At 43.0% G+C, this 14,456-nt stretch overlaps 1 non-coding gene across 1 annotated transcript; it reads left to right on the top strand.

The window, feature by feature from the left end:
* Nucleotides 1-788: 788 nt before the first annotated feature.
* On the top strand, nt 789-862 carry TRNAT-AGU (transfer RNA threonine (anticodon AGU)). The gene has a single exon. It is a non-coding gene; the product is annotated as a tRNA-Thr (tRNA).
* Nucleotides 863-14,456: the final 13,594 nt, after the last annotated feature.

Raw genomic sequence — 14,456 nt, 5'->3', positions numbered from 1 at the left:
TAAGGGTTCATTCCGACTCAGACAATTCTATGATCCCACACTTTGCTAATCCCATGAGCAGCTGTGCCTCGTCAAGTCAAGACTGTAACTGCCCAGCAGCTGAAGCCTGTACAGTATGGTACTGGAGGATAAAATTATTTACTTGCCTGCTGGTAAATTTTAAACAATTTGAAATGAATACGATAGTTCCAAGCTCCATTTATTAATGAATATGTGTGAATTATAAATTATTGTCAAGTTTCCTTCCATTTCTTAGATAAACAATTCTTCTTTACTATGGCACACACAGCATCTTGGCTTTCAGAGGGCATCAGAAGGAGCTTTGTAAGTAAAACAATGAACCAGACCATGAACTTGTTTTCCCTCTTGCTGCCCTAAAACACTGCCGTGCAATGACCTCCAGCCACGAGAAGAAGCTGTAGTTCATGTCTGACACAATTCAGCACAAACTAGTTCTGTCTAACAAGGGTCCATCCAGCACGGAGTGCGGTATTCTTGGGAGTGACCCGAGGATTATATCTATTTAGTGTGTGTGCAGATATCAATTAATAAAATACTTTGCGTTTCAAAGGGTCTGGAAGCCTTGTTCCTCAAAGCGGTATTTGCAGCGTTTTCAGCATTTCTTTCCAAGAGACACTCAACAGAGGGAGGATACGTGGGGCAGGACTGCCGTTCAGCACTGGGATGGAGGTACGTTCCCGCAGGTAGGCTGTTCCCCGCCGCAGTTTGGAGGCGGGTCGCTGCTGTGCCGATGTATTGGGCCCGCGAAGCACACAGCGCTATCGCCCGGCGCCGTGGCTTAGTTGGTTAAAGCGCCTGTCTAGTAAACAGGAGATCCTGGGTTCGAATCCCAGCGGTGCCTGCGCGGGGGAACTCCGCCTTTTGCGCACGGCCGCCGTTTTACCGCCTCTCGGAGCGGCGGGACGAACTCGTGGGGCTGAAGGGGAGCGGGCTGTGTGTGCCGGAACGGGCGGCCGTGAGGGGCAGAACGATCGCTGTGTGTGAAATGACGGGTGTGCACGTACGGCTTATCTATTTATGCAGCCGGGCGTTGCTCCTGCTGCCCAGTTTCTGTGCACTGTCATGGCAGCTGCCTGTGTCAGGCTGGGCAGCCCAGAATGTGGGGCTGTTGGTTGGTCACCCAGACTCCAAGTGAGCTGCAACAAGGATTGGTTTTGTTCCTACAGAGTGGACAGAATTTCTCTCTTAAATGTCTTTGCTTCCTGTCTCTAAATCTTTATCCGCTCACTCACTGCTCAGGTTTTCTCCCTTGCTGTGTGAACGCTGGCCAGATGTCCAGCATGAGGTGTGTGCCACCCCTGTGGCCAGGCCTCCCCACCTCTCCTCACACCCTTTCTTAGTTTTATTTTTGGCTTTCCTGAGGGAAGGCTGTGCTGGAGCTCCGTGTCCTCCCTCAGACTGCTGCAGATGCAGGAGGTGACGGAACTTCCTGAGGTATCTCTTAAAGTCAAAGGCCAACCTCCTCCACTCTGTGTTGGGCAGGTGAATTAGGTTCAGTGCAGTCAGTCCAAACGTACAACAGGCAGTCTCCTCACATCTGAGGTCAGGAGACTCTAAACCTGTCAGTAAAGCACATCCCAGCCCACCAGCTGTACCCTCAGGCAGGTTTTGGCCCACACAGAAGCTGATAGGACTATAAATGGGATCACTGGCACATTCGGAGCATAGAGTTGTTGCTGGGATGGAGCTCTTGAAGCCCCAAGCACAAAGTGCAGGACTAACATCCTGTATCAGCGTCTGGCTTAACAGCTATCTGCAGGAACCCTCCTTGGAGCAGTATTTGCTGTGCAGCTTGTCACAGTGATTCTGGGCTACTGTCAAAATGAAGTTGAGTGTGCTGAGTATCACTTAGAGTATAATTATTTTCTTATGCAGATTGAAGACCAAAGGTGCACCTACCCCCATGGGTTTTCTGTAGCTGTGGCCAGCAGCGCATGTCTAGGGTAGAACATAAGCACAGGGCAAACGTGCAGTGATATTTTGCCAGAGTGCTCTGCCAGTCTCCAGTGATTTCCAGCCTGGCGTCTTGAGCTCTCACATACAGATGTGATCAAATTTAATTTTTCATTTCTCCATGTCTGTGGGTAGGAAGAAGTGAAGTGATTCCTGCAGGCAGATGTGCATATTGGAGACATCTGTATCATAGGGACAGTTGCCTAAAGAAGGGAAATATTAAAGGCAGTCAAATGTTTAGTGCTTATTGTAGCGGTGACTGTGGGCTTAGGGGAAGATATTTTTGCAGTTTGTCTGCAAGGGCCGACATTGCTGCCTGCACGTCATTCACCAAGATCTGAGTGAAAAAATTTGATGAAAACATTGAGTGAAACCACATCGCCTGTTAACCCCAGTTTGCAAGGCTGCCCTTTCCTATTCCCTGGCGTGCTGCTTTGCAAAGTGTTGTGCTTTGACAGGCATGCACCATTACAGTGTCATGCCCATATAATGTGATGTGATGCATGTGCCATGAAAGGATCTGCCGGAGTGTCATCAGCTCTGAACTTTGTAGTCGGTTGGGGGGGGGTGTTTGGGATACTGCAGTCTCTGTAGTAGAAAGAAAAGACATTCTCTACTTATTATTTGTTGACACGAATGTTTTCTCCCTTTATCACTAATTTGCAGAAATGACGTGTTGCTTGTAGGACTGTTGTAAGATTTTCACTGTTAGTTCTTACAAGGTAAGCAGTGGCATTAAGAGTCCTACTGAGAAGGAAGAAGTTTGCACCCCCACTACCCAGCACATCAGCTCCTCACCTGTATTCATTCTGCCATTAATACTCACAGCTCAGACCTTTATAGAGGTGAAACTGATCTGGGAAATGGATATCCCACAGAGCATCACTTAGATGACAAAAAGCACAACAGAGGGCAGTAGTGCAATTTAGATTCACCGAAGTTCTCCAAGGAAGGAGACAGTTTAGCTAGAAAATAATGAGTTGTGTGCCCAGCTCCTGCAAAATGGAGCCAAAAGGCTGCAATCCAGGGAAGTGTCTTTTATTCCTTGTTGCAACAGGTCTTTTCTTTCCTTCAAGCAATTGTAGCTAGTCTAATATCCTTGTTTAAGTATATAAGGTTGTTATCAATTTTAGTGAGGTAAGGAATTGATCTCACTGACGTCAGTGGCACAGCTCCCACTGACTGTGCTGCAGTCAGGTTTTCATTCAATAAATGATAACAAAGAATCTGATTCATAATAAGGGGAGGAAAAGATGAATCAACCCAAGCTACGTGGGTAGACTTTTTCTCCTGTTATTAACAGTGCACTGGCATCAAAACAACAAGGTCTGTCCTTATCTGCCATAGTATTTGTGCTTTTTCTTTACTTATGTATGATTGAGCACAGTTAACCTTCATGTGATTCCTGCCAAAGCGTGTGCTAAGCTCTTGTTACTGTCAGTGGAAACTATTGAGTGCTGAGTTTTTCTGAAGCTCTTGTGACAGTATTTTAACACAAGGATTTGAGAATTCTCATCTGAAACACATTTTTTTTAATGACATAACTGCTGGTTTGGTATTGTTTCTGGATGACTTGTTAAACAATGTTTGTTTGTTTGTTTAATATATATATATGCTATATATGTTAAAATGCTGCTCTTTTTCTCCTGTGGTAGCAAAATGAAATGGTTGAAGGTATGGTAAGAGCAAACACAACCTCTTGTACCTGCAATTTCATCTGATGCTTCTCCCTGAATAAACTTACTAGAACATCATAGCCCAGAAACAACGAGTTATGGCTTCTCTATCGATTTCAGTTAATGTATTTTTTGTGGAAAAAAAAGTCTGGTATGAACTGATGGACTAATTTTTGGTTCTGATTTGATGATTCCGTGACTCCATATCCTGCCTTTCTGTTAGAACATTTGCTGTCAGTAACACAACAATTGCCAAATCACATTGAAGTCAGTTCTGTTTGGCCAGCCCTAAGAGGCTGTTTGTGTCAGTACTAACACTTTTCTTTTTGTTGTGCATGTTCCCCTTAATTAGCATTTTAATTTGCATTTTCATGCAGAACAGAATGAATTACCAAAATGAACACGTTTTCCCCTTTGAAATGGGCTATGCTCTTTCACTGAGTGCTTGTCGTGGTTATTTGGTTTGTCTTTATATAATAGCTATTCTTTATCTTAATTGAGCAGCATACCAATAACCCATTATTTCCATAACTTTTAAGCAGCCCAAACCCAATTTTTGTACAGTGTTATCTATATTAGTTGCATTCTAAAATTATTGCTTTTTTTGTTCTTAACAGAGTGTCATTTAAAGTGTGAGAGCTGCGTGTCCTTAATCACAATAACTGCAAATGCATGTGTGATGAAGGCTGGGATGCTGCAGTCTGTACAGCTGCCACCATCACATGACATCCTTTTCTTTTGGCTTAGGAAATGTATCCCAGGTATTTGTAGCAAATTCCTTTTGGCCATGGCCAAAGTCTGCCTCTGTTCTGGTATGGCAAGAGGAAAGCGACCTTCATGTGCACATTCCATGTTCTTTCCACAAGGCCAAGTGCTGTTTCTTCTGGCAGTCTGTCTGACTGTGCTCTGTGGGAATGGAACTGGGAAGATTAGGGGAGAATTTCTGAATTAGTAACTGCAAAGGCAAACGGGGAATGAGCAGAGCCAAGAGCTGTGAGTTAGCGCATCCCTGTGTGCTGGTAAGACCCAGACCATTATAAGTAGCTGCAGTGGTCCAAATTCAGTTCAATGATAAAAATAAGAAAAGGATTTAGTCATTTCTTTTAATACCAGCTTGTTGAATCTCTGACTTAATCATTTCCAAATGATTTCACATAAATTGATTACACGGTTGCTGCTGGTTTCTGTATTTCAGCAACTTTGAACATGGGGCCCTCAGGAGAGCTTAAAAATAGATTTGGGGCTGTCTTGGCACCACTAGCTTTAGGCCTGCCTGACACTGATCAGAGCTAATTTGCCTGCAGAGCCCTTGGCTGGTACTGTGCAATCTGAAATCCATCCAGGCCTTTGCACTGTCTCTGTTCTTCCCTGTGGAGAACCTGAGGAAGAACATTCACTAATGGCCGCTGGAGTGACAGTGCTTTGAAAGAAAAGAGCACGCTTTATTCAGTAAATACAAGTATTTCTGAAATTAAATTGCATTGCGGTTCTATTGAGATTGTGAACACCTGCACATCAAGATTTGTGATTCACTAATGTTATTTGCATTACCTTTTTGTCCCCTGAACTCTGGGCATTACTGAATGCCTGCGGAGCCCTTCTGTACTGGAATGCATTGAGTAAATTGCCTGCAGATCCATCTAGAATTGTGCTGAGCTAAATGTGGGCATTGCAGTGAGTAATTGTAATTGTTTCCAACTGGGATTACTGTACTTTCAGTAAATCTATAGACACGGGATGAAATATTTAAAATCCCTTGGCACTTAAATATTTGCCAGTGGGCCTCGTTTTGGAGAAGTGGGAAAGCTCTGTGATTCATACCTCTGTGTTGCTACAATCAATGGGCTCTGCTTTGCCGTTACGTTCAGTGAATGTAGGGTTGAGGACAAATGAGCTAATCACAGAGTGCCGAAGTTCTTTGCAGTAAGGAAACGAGAAGAATTGAATTCACAATTGCTGCACCTCCGGCTGTGTAAATGGATCGATGCCGTATCGTGTAATGAAATAATGTTATTAAATACTGGCTCTTAGGATTGCTATTTCTTTAGCAAAACACCATTTTTATGGACATAAGTACTAGTCTTTAGAGTTAGAGCAGAAGAACATTGTTTAAGTAAGATAAAGAAACAGTTATTGTAATTAATTTCACTTTTGACAATTGACAAGTTACCATAACAGGTTAATATTATAAATGCATAGGTTTGGTTTCCTGACTTGCTTGATATTCGTATGTGAGCTGCTATATTTTTAGTACACAACAAAGCAACTGGTTGGTCAGGTTACTGACTGAAAAATCAACACAACCTGTCTATAAATGATTCTGAGAAGCACAAATATAAATGTGGGTATAAATAAATACTAATTCTTTTATTTAAATACCTTTTAAAACTGGTTTAATCTTCACAGTGCCTCCCCAGACACTGGCACAACAAGGAGTGTGTTGCCATGGGAAGAAGTGCTGTAATAAGGGATAGCTGAGCACTGATAGCTGTGGATGCATATGTTACTCTGGATCTCCTGGCAGTTTCTGAGGTATGTGTATTGCATTACCCTGAACTCTTACATCTGTACAAAGATCAAAGGATATTTCTGTTAGCTACTTTTCTTTAGAATTTGTGACTCTGCTGGTTCTGTCTACTTGTTTGACTGCTTTTTGTTGTAGTGAATTCATAAACATGTAAAGTATAAACATAGTGAAACTTCTCTTTACATTTTTCTTCCATAATTGTTGCTTGTTGCAGCTGCTACACTCGGGTACTAGTGAGTGCTATTGTGAGTTGATCTATTGTACGTTTTCCAATGTTATTTCCTTATTTTTCAATAATTTAGTTGGCTTATCTATCTGGCACCTTTGTCTCCCACTCAATCAAGGGAATAACCAGAATGATTTGACAGCCATGTAAATATCCTGGGAAGGGATGACATCTCTGGGCAGCAGAGCCATGCTACTGTTGCCCTCAAGGGTAAATAAACAAATGTCAGCTCAGGGGAGTATCCTTGATCCTGTGTGTGGAGTTGATGCATATGAAGGAGGATCTTGGATGACTCTACCTTCAGAAAAAGGGACTTACGAGGAGCAGAATTTTCTCTTATTTTTCTTGACTTTATTTCTCAGTTTTTGACAAATATTTTACTTCCTGTGGCATCATGTTTCCCTATTTCCCTACTGTGTTGTACTGTAACAGTGCACACAGTTGTATAGTTCAGACCTCAAATCATATGAAGGATTTATCAAATATCTCATGAACGTTTTGTGAAAACAAAAACCCGTGTTCTCACAGAATAGTTTCGATCTCTAAACTGCCAGATACCTTTTTGTTTTTAATTCTCTCCAAGCACATTTGTAGACTATGTGCATATGTATTTACAGAGCTTCTATCTTGTTCATTCAGCTGCTTTCTTACAATGTGGTTATTACACAATTGTTGCAATGATTTTTTTTCTTCACATTCTTCAGCTCATTTACCACGAGCTCTTCCTTATTCACATGCTTTGGTCAGAATGTACAACTGGCAGTCATAGCTCCGCTGTGCATTAAGAAGTCACAGTTAAAAGCTATATTGGATTACTTGGTTCTTTTTATGCAAAAGAAAATCCGACTTCTCATGCTTTTATGCTTCATTGAAGGGTGAAGCAGCTTTGATTCATCTGGAAATCTGACATTTAGTTTTGCTCCATGGTTTATTCCTGTTCTCTCTTCTTTGTTTTCTCAGCCCTTTCAGTAATGTGGTCTGAATTAGCATGCTGATTTGTTATGTTATTCATTTTTATATTAGTCATTATACAGTGAGCTCACTTGCACACTTCAGACAGCTTTAATGTTTTTGAGGTTTTGTATGCAGTCTAATACTGAAAACTAGCCTAAGTAACAAGGAATAGAGATGAAATTGTCACACCTTCAGGGCAGGTATGATTTCCTATCTGTGTCTACTAACCCCCTATCTCTGACCAGATGCTTTCAGTTTTTATTTGGGACACTGAGTGTTTATACTATATTTCTTGCTCCTGCAGCTAATGGTTACATCACTAAGCTGCCAGCGAGAAGCATTTATTTACTCACAGCGATGCAGCAAATATTCCAGAGCTTTTTCTATCACGGGAGCATCCCTTATGACTTGTAGCTGTGGAATCAACACATCCTGCATCTCCTTAACTGTAAGTACTGGCACACAGTCTGAAGAATGATCTCACATTCACACCTAAGTATGTGCTGGTATTTCTGTCCCCCTAGGCTTTAAAATTGCTTTTACTTTTAGCAAAATTAGCTGACAGAATATTGTCCTGGTGAGCCAGTATAGCATCATCCTCATATCCCTGTTAATAGATTATATGTACTGTGAATCTGTCTGTATTGTCCCTGTGAAAAATTGAGAGGACTTTCTAGGTGAGTTTCATGCATTCTTTAACATCGTTTCTCATTCTTTCTGTGGAACTGCCTCACTGATGCACAGCTCCGAATTTTGCTGTGTGACCCATCTATGCACGTTAAGGAGAACTTTGCAATCATTTGGGAAGTAAGCTGCAATTTGCTCTTTTATGAACCCCAAAATCACTGTGCTATAAACATGTATTGAGAAGTTATAAACAAATGTGAAAGAACTGCTAGTAATAATGATTTTAGGTGTTTCCAAGGACATGCTTGCAGTATAAAATCATTAAGACTTTTTAAATTATGTGGGGTGTTGCAGTGAATAAGAAGTGCTCTTCGTGCAGTGTGGTCTAGCAGAACATTACATATAGAAGCATCAGAAATAGAAAATACTTTTTGAAAAACATGCAAACAAAAAACCCAGCAAACAATATTATTTAGCTATCAGTGAGGCATGAAGAATGCGGTTGTCCGTAGCTTGTTGCACTTTTCCTGCTGAGCTGGTAGCTGGATACAAGGAAAATGGCAGTCTGTAGTAAGCATACAAGGTAGTGTGGAGCACTGTTCAGTTCAGCTGACAGTGAATTTGCTGCAGTGCTCAGTGTGCGGTTCAGTGATTTCCCCTGGCGCTCACAGGTGGTGTGGCAGAGCACCAGCTCTTAGTCCTTGCTGCACCTCTCCTCACCTGTCAGCCTGCTGAGCCTTGTGCTCGGTCTGATGGGTACCAGTCCTGGATCTTCACACAAGTTTCCCAGTCACAGGAAGGGATGGAAGGACAGCTCTAAAAATTGCCAGTGTTTCCAACCAATGGGTAGTTACAGCAGACGGCACTTTCCAGGCTGGCAGTGGGAACATTACGGGGGTTCACGATGGGGAAGCTGTAGCCTCATCACCTGAGTTGTGTATTCTCTAGTCCTTCTTCACCCAGTACAGAAATCAGGTGCTGAACTCATTTGAAGGTGCCTCTTCAGTTCTAATTCTGCTTTGCTTTTCCACACATGCTATATTTTACATATGCCTGGCTGCATGCAACACCTTTTTAAAATGTACTCTTTGTTTTTTAATCATTATTTCAATGAAGCTGGGGACTGCCAGCACTGCTGAGTAACCTCCTCTGGCTATTGTGTTCCCAATTCCAAGCTGTCTGATCTCCCACTTAAATTCTAAAATAAGGTTGTAGTAACTCATGCAACCAGTGCGTGTTTGGCTAAGAATGTACTGACAGTTTGGGACACTGTGACATTTTCTTCTGTAGGAAGTAGGTAAAATAAATATAACTTCAGGTTTGTCAGGGTTTTATGTAGAAGACCGATAACAGAAATCATAGAACCGTGACAAGGTTTTACTGATCCTATCATTTCCCTGAATTGTGAAGAGGAATCTGAAAACATTTGTACATCTGAAATGTGATTCAGCTGTACCTTGGCATTGTTTTATCATTTACAAGCAGAAGAAACTTGCTTCTGAGTTATTTCAGTCCTCGTTCACCAAAGATTTTGTACGTCAAGGAGACTAGAAAATCCTTCAATGACTGTAGCTACCAGAGAGTAAGCCCTATCACAACTACAGCATAAAAGGATTTATTATGAATTAAATTGTCCAAACTCTGTTCATCAATAGATATGAAGGAGCAGCCAGAAGAAAGAAATCAATTTAGCATCTTAATTGTTCACTGGATTTACCATTGGTGTGTAGTGCTTTTCCAGTACATGATAAAAACTAGCATTACTGCAGCCTGAGTCAATCCATAGTTATTAAGTGGTAAGTCACCAAGTTGGGTAGGAGGTATGGTGTTGAAATAGCCTTTTTCTGTGGAGTAGTGAGTGAAATAAACTTGGAGGAACGGATGCTGCTAAGCTGCAGAATGGCTGTGCAGTGGGACTGGGAAGCAGCTGAAGGACCAGGAGCTGGGACTGCAGAGCATGCTGCAGGCACCGTCACATCTGGTTGGCAGGTGACAGCCTGGTACCTTGTGAAACAATTGACATCATTGCTGGCACGAAGCAGTGCCATGAGCTTACACACCTGAAACTGAATTAAAATATTTAAATGCAAAAAGAAGAGAGAAATGAAACAGTGCTGCTTTTGGCCTGGCTCTGTTGTTCAGAATGACTTGCTGTGCAGCGGAACTTATTTGTAAAGTGCAGTTTAACAATTTTGATTAAAAAAAAAAACAATAAACTTCCTCAAGTTATTTCCACCAAGATTAGAAATGGAGGCGGTTCTGATCCTCTTCTGTAATTATTCTGTATGGTTCAAAACTCTGACCTCAATAACACCATTCAGTAATCAGGAGACCTAATTTACGTACTTAATGGAGCAGGTTATGCGGACCTTTCAGCTTTGCTAAGAGAGTTAAGCTACAAGTATGAAAAATGAAGATGCAATTAATGCTGCCTTGATAATAGTTACAAAGGATGGCCCTTTCAAGAGAAAATTATTCTATTTTTCAAGCAGTTGCCCCAGTGTAATTGCTGCTCATAATCTGGTTTGCTTGATACAAATAAAAGCTTTTATTGAACATTGTAGTGTCACAGAGGAATAGCACAACTTTGCATTTTCTTTGGAAAAACCTGTACTTTGGAGATCTTATTATAGTGTTTTTCCATCAAATACCTGGATTCACTTTCCTGTCATACCAAGTTGCTTATATATATTCCTGTCACATTGAATAAAACAGATGTGAATTACAATGGTTTTCTTCAGCTCTTCATAGAATACATGCATAACAAATTCCTGAGGAAGAGTAAGGAAAGCAGCTCCCTCTGAAATTTAGTAATGATCTATGATAGATCAAGACAGGAATAGTGTTAAGGTCAGTGCAAAAGTACCCTTGAGAATTTTCTTCCCTTTCAGGGAGAGTGTTGTTGTCACTAAATGTAAACCTTATTAAATCCAGCCAGAAAGCACTGTGTGGTGGTGCAGGATGAACTCCTTTAAAAAGTAAAGCCAGCAGTAAACTATGTGAGATTGAAACAAATTATGTGTGTCACTGTACTTAATATTTTCTTTAATGCCAGATTTCAAAAGAGAACAGAGGTGATGAAAACATAGAGGATTTCAAGGCTTGCGTATCTACACAGCTCTGCTCTTGCTGCCTCTCCTTTGAAACTGAGTTATGGTGGAGAAGCGATAAATACAACGAACTTCTGGAACAGGTAATACTGGGGTCAGAGCTTAAAAAAATCTCAACCAAATTAATATAATACAAGGGTTATTTGTAAAAGAAGCATAAATGTTTATGAGCTACATAAATCAGATGCAGATGGAAGTGACATGGAATATGTAATAAAAGTGCATGTAGTCAGTCTGGGACAGGTTACTCACATGAACAGGATAAGATCTCAGGTTCCTTTGATGTTTTTAGTACTGTTATCAATGAAATCCATAATCTCTCAGTCAACGCTGTTGTATCATTTTAGGATGTCTTCATCTTTACTGCACATTTAAAAATATCCCTTGATTATTCCTCCTAGAATGTTATCAGAACTTTGTTTTGGTGATGTTAACGTTTTTTTTTGTGATCCAATTCCATTAAAAAGCATTAAAATGAATGAAAGTGCCTAGAGCTTCAGCACACATCATGTGTGACTTCTAGTAATGAAAGTTCCTTGCAGCCTCCTCCGTATCGCGTGTTCTGATGCTGGGTATGAAGGCTTTCAACTTGCTATGGGTTGGCTTCGTGCAACTATGTAAGAGTAAGCTTTCCATTTCTGTGAAAACAAATGCATGCGACTCAAAATTAGAACTCAGAATTGGAAGTTAGTCTTACACAAATGGCAAGAGTAATTCTAAAATGGAGTGGATTTTATCTGAACGAGTTGCTGGCATGGAGGAAAAAGAACGTGCGTGTTGCTTTGCTCTCAGTCCTATGTAGCCTGCTGTTTCAGAGATATGTGAGGGGATGTTACTGAAGGGAAACCAGAGACACGCTTTACTTGTAATTATCATAAAAAGGGTTAATGCAGAATGTAGAGGTGACTAGATACGTTATTTTATTACAATAATAGACCTACCAAGGAAGAACTCTTTTATGACACATTCTATTATTGCTGTTTCAAACCCATAATTTGAAGATTACTGCTCAGAAACCCAGACAGAAGTGATTTTACAATCATCAGCCCATTAATGGTTTAAGAATAGTCTGGCTAGATTAGAAAGAATTTAGTTGTGGAAAACGCTGTGTGATTTATTATGCTCCTTAAACAGGGCACAGCCACGTGCTGGTGGGGCCGGCTGAGCGGGCAGAAGGGCCACAGGTCCTCCCATGCTGCATGCGGGGCCTTCTCACCTCCCGACAAACTTGGTTTGCATTGATCTGCTTATTATTTCTGCATCTTTAGCATAGTAGGCGTATTTGTTTTAACATTCACTTCTCTCATCCCAAGTAGACAAAACGTGGTACTATTGATCCTCGGGCCAGTCATCCATTAGGCATCCATTAAGATCCAGAGTGATAGACAAACGTGAATTACAATTACAATAATCCCATCAAAGAGCTGCTGAGATAAAGCACAAGTCTGTAGCTCAGCAAGGATAAGGATCAGCCAAAGCCCCAAGATATTGCTGCGGCCACACTTTATATTGTTGGAATAAAAAGGTCTAAAGCAATATCTCAGTGTGCCGAGAGACGTCCTTTGGTGAACTCCGGTGCTTTCAGGCATTAAGCCCTCAGCCCTCTCTTTCACCACTCTGCCAGAGTTTTTCACTATCAAATAAGAATCAGCAAAAGGGAACCTGAGTCCGTGCTTTGACTCTAATGTGCTCTCTGCAGCCAACGCGATGCGCTTCCCAGACTCCAGGTCGGAGCTGTCACCACCAATGCCCTGAAGTACTTTCTGTCTGGCCCAGTGATTTCCCATCCACTCCGCCTTCCTTCTCTTCCTTATCTGGTGTTTCCTTTCCCATTTTTTAATTTGGTCTTTTTCTCTCTTTCCCTGGCCAGAACTTTCTGCTGAGTGGGTTAATTTTCAGCAGGATATGGTGCCATCAGAGTAGCTCTGTGGAGTGGTTTTATTGTAGGCACGTTTGGAAGTATTTGTTTAACTGAGATACGTGTTTAAAATCGCACTCGTGAGCTTGTGGGCGAATGAAAACCAGAGTTCTAATTAATAATTTTAAACTGTACGGCACCCCAGGCAAATTAAATACGCTTTTCTCTCCTCTTTTAATCACATCACCAGATGTTTAGGTTTGTGCAGCTGTTACCCTAGGTGAGACATGCACAGCAATAAATACCTGAACTGTTTACTGACAGCACGTGCTCTGTTATGTCCCAGTGTCCCGCTCCCTCTCACAATGGCTGTTGCTTTCTGTGTTCCTCCTCAGCCTGCTGTGCTTCTGAGATACCCGCTGCCACGGCCCACAGGTGCCTGCAGCTGAGGCTGGGCCAGAGGTGGCCACATACCTGCATTGATGCTGCTGTGACCCTACGGCTCCTGCACTGCCAGAGGCTCCCACAGGCACCGCTAATTCAGGTAGGCCTTAACGTTGAACGGGCAGCCCCTAATGATGAGTTTCACTTAGAAATTGCATTCTTGTAGTGGGAAACCGAGTACCATCGTGGATGTTATTGACTGGTCTGTGATGTTGTCCATACCGATCGGTATTTGACATTGATCAGAGTCTCTGCTGTGGATGGTATCCCCACAGACACGTCTGCTGTCTCTTGTGTCATCCTTACATTCTGTGGCTCTATGCAATTTTTGTAAAGCACGTGGGGAAATTTCACTGAGAGCACTGACCCTATTGCAGGGCTTCACCTTGGCACTGGCAGGTGACACTGCCTGGCAGCAGGACAGGGATGGTGCTGCCAGTGAGGTGCAGGCGCATGGCCGAGCCCCACGGTTGTGCTGTAGAGGGAGAAGCTCTTTGTGCAGTGAGGAGCTGTTAGCGAGGCACTTGAGGAACAAGGGAAGGGCAAGAAATGCCCCAGATGGAGTTGGTACAATGCAGGAAGTCTTCGCCCGAACGAAGTTATTCCATCTTTCGTTATTTTCATGTTTATCTCATGAAGTTCCCGGCTGACCTTGTTCTGTCGCCGCTCGGTGTACACCTCCGCCGTGGCTCTGTCCCGTGGCACTGCACAGCGCTTAGCTGTACCGTGAGCAGCCCCAAACCGTGACCGGCTGAGCCCATCGGCCGGGGGATGCCGCCGTCCGTCCGCGGGGAGCTGCGAACAGCGGCACGCAGCGTTCCGGGAGCCCCCCGTCCCGTTTAAAAGCCGCACCGCGTTCCCTTCGGCGAAGCGCGACGCGGGCAAACCCGGCACCGCTCTCTCGCGCTCCAGCCGCAGCCCCCGGACCCCCATCCTCAGAGGTTGCTCCGCCGGGCACCGCGGGGCGACTTCCCCCGGCAGGGGGGGTCGGAGGGCCGCGGCGGCGCTGGGCGCGGCCTCCCGCCACGGGCCCGGCGGAGGGGCGCCGCGGGGCCCGGGA

This window comes from Excalfactoria chinensis, chromosome 11 (assembly GCF_039878825.1).
Source record: "Excalfactoria chinensis isolate bCotChi1 chromosome 11, bCotChi1.hap2, whole genome shotgun sequence".
Lineage (NCBI taxonomy): Eukaryota > Metazoa > Chordata > Aves > Galliformes > Phasianidae > Excalfactoria > Excalfactoria chinensis.
This window is presented reverse-complemented; position numbering and strand designations above follow the sequence as displayed.